This window comes from Octopus bimaculoides, chromosome 9, assembly GCF_001194135.2.
Source record: "Octopus bimaculoides isolate UCB-OBI-ISO-001 chromosome 9, ASM119413v2, whole genome shotgun sequence".
Lineage (NCBI taxonomy): Eukaryota > Metazoa > Mollusca > Cephalopoda > Octopoda > Octopodidae > Octopus > Octopus bimaculoides.
Window position 1 is genome coordinate 16,638,284 of NC_068989.1, and position 2,523 is coordinate 16,640,806.

The window sequence follows — 2,523 nt, forward strand, 5'->3', positions numbered from 1 at the left end:
TTTCTCTTTTTCACTTGTCGACGTGATGCCAAACGTGCCCATCTAGTCGATTCAATTCAACCGAGGTCTAGTCAAGTGAAATCAGCTGTTTAATCCCAGATAATCCCTGATAGCAGACGTATTTCTGAAGGTGTTTCAGCTGTAACCTCAATGCCTTTCCAAAAGTAAAATACGCTAATTTTGAAGCAGACATTGGTGCGACTGAAAAGTGTAGCATAGTTCATTAATGAACTTGCACTGCAAAACTATATGCAAATTATTGTTGACTAAAAAAAAAAAAAAAATAACCTTTTTAAAGTGATTTGGCTGCTATTTCTAGCAAGTGAAAGAGCACGTAGAGAAGCTCCATACCAGCAAATTTCTGGATCAATGTGGATTTCCAATCGAGAGCATCCTGCTTTTTCAGCGCATCTAGTGTGTCCCTATTTATTTTAAGACAATAGAATATAGACCAGATTTAGTTGAGGAGTCGTGTTAAGTCCATTATTTTACTTCACTGGTGTCATTACAGACGGTTGCGAGCGAAATGTGTCAACCGTCGCAGGCAGTTTGCTTAGCCCAACTCTCTCAGGCACTGCGTATTTTAGTAGTAGTTTGCGTTATGCATCTCTGAATTTTCAATACAGTTGGGTTTAATTGACTGCTATTTCTAGCAGGATGAGCGACGAGCTAGCTTTCAAAATCGGTTGGTAATGACTATATAATCTGTCTAGTAGTGATAGTGGTTATCCATCATTAGGAATTCTATACATATATTGATGAGTAATAAAGTCCATCCTTCTTTACCACCACCACCACCTACCCTCTACTTGTTGGTAATTTTGAGGAAAAGAATCTTTATATTCAAAGCTAAGCCCAAGATTTTTTTTCTTTTAAGATGTGCACTAAAAAAAAAGAAATTCTTATCGAGTCGACGAGGCGTTCATAATGAAGCCACTCGGCTTGCTAGAAACAACAACCTAATCTACCTCGTATTACACCTACTCTTTTAGTAAAGAATTTTTGATGGTTGTGGCTGGAATACAATAATCACAGGCCTGGGCGACCACAGTTAACTTGCTTAAAATTCTGAACTTCCCTAACGAGTCTGGAATAAATTTTTGTCTTTTGAAATCAATTTCTTCGTACATTATGCAAAATAAAATTTCCACAAGTAATTCTATTATAACCAAAATACTTTATTCTTACTGGATTCATAAATTTTTAGATCACTGGTGCAAATGCATATATTGTAGTTCAGGCCCACTCCAGAACTGGTCGATCAGACTTATGATCAAGTCATTCCAACCATACCCGTCTTGATTTATGTGTTATATTGTTCAGTATATCTTTCCTTCGATTTTAAAGTAGGTAGGGTGAGGGCGTGATTTTAGGAAGATTTGACTGCTATTTCTAACAATTCGAACGACAGTGTAAAAGATACGTCACCTAAGTGTTTACGTGGAGAAATGTACATTTTCAAAATAGGATCGCTTAAAAAGTTGCGGCGAGGGGAACAGGCAAAGGAAAAAAGAACTTGCGACTGATTATTAAAATGGATGTTAGTAAAAGAAACCAAGAATATTTAGACATTTTTTTAATCTTTTCTCCATCAAATTTTGTTTTATAGCCATCTGTTTTATTGCATTCTATTCTTTTATTTCCTGCCTGAAAACTAAACTTTAAATACAAAAGTATTTGAGAAACAGAAGAAAAACTAGGAGCGGTGACAACTGTTTGATTTAACAAATTCAAATCAAATCAAAATACAGTTTTATCTAAATTCATTGTTTAGAGTAAGGTCAACACACACCTACATCATATTCCCACATTTTAAATAGTCTTTGTGTGACAGTATGAGCCACGCATACTCTCGTGTGTGTATGTGATGAATGTGTTAGGGTTTTGTTTAGTGCGCGTAATAAATGAAAATCTATGTTCTGATCTTTAATAGATAATATGGGAGTGTATCTCTCTACAAGCATAATTGAAAGTGTGTGGATTATTATTTATTCATACGTATAGATATGTACACAGTACTTGAAAATGTCATGTCAGTCTATATAAAAGGGTGTGTTGTTCTGTTGTATATTACAAACACGCACATTTAGGAATGTGTACGAAATATGACGATTAGGATTTATAATATGAGCACATTAAGCATAACCCTGACTAACATTAAATCTGATACTGCCAAAAAAAAAAAAAAACTACATAAAGACCCAGCAACGGAACTAATATATGTCTACTTTTCATATCAAATTTTGTTTTTAAGCCAGTTATGTTACATATATCGTATTGGTGGAGCTTTCTGCTATAAGTGTGTTGAGGAGGATATATCGTTTGACAAGTAACCGGTTATATCTGAGATAGAACGTCATAGAAATCTGTAAGGGAATAGGTATTACAACTTATAAACGAGTGCGTAGTCACAAACAGCTGTGAAAGCTATATATATATATACATATATACACACACACACACACACACACACACACACACACATATATATATATATATATATATATATATATATATATATAT

At 34.4% G+C, this 2,523-nt stretch overlaps 1 protein-coding gene across 1 annotated transcript in view; it reads left to right on the forward strand.

The window, feature by feature from the left end:
- LOC106869658 (tubulin alpha chain) overlaps positions 1 to 2,523 on the forward strand; it is a 10,446-nt gene that overhangs the window by 1,281 nt on the left and 6,642 nt on the right. The window lies entirely within an intron of this gene.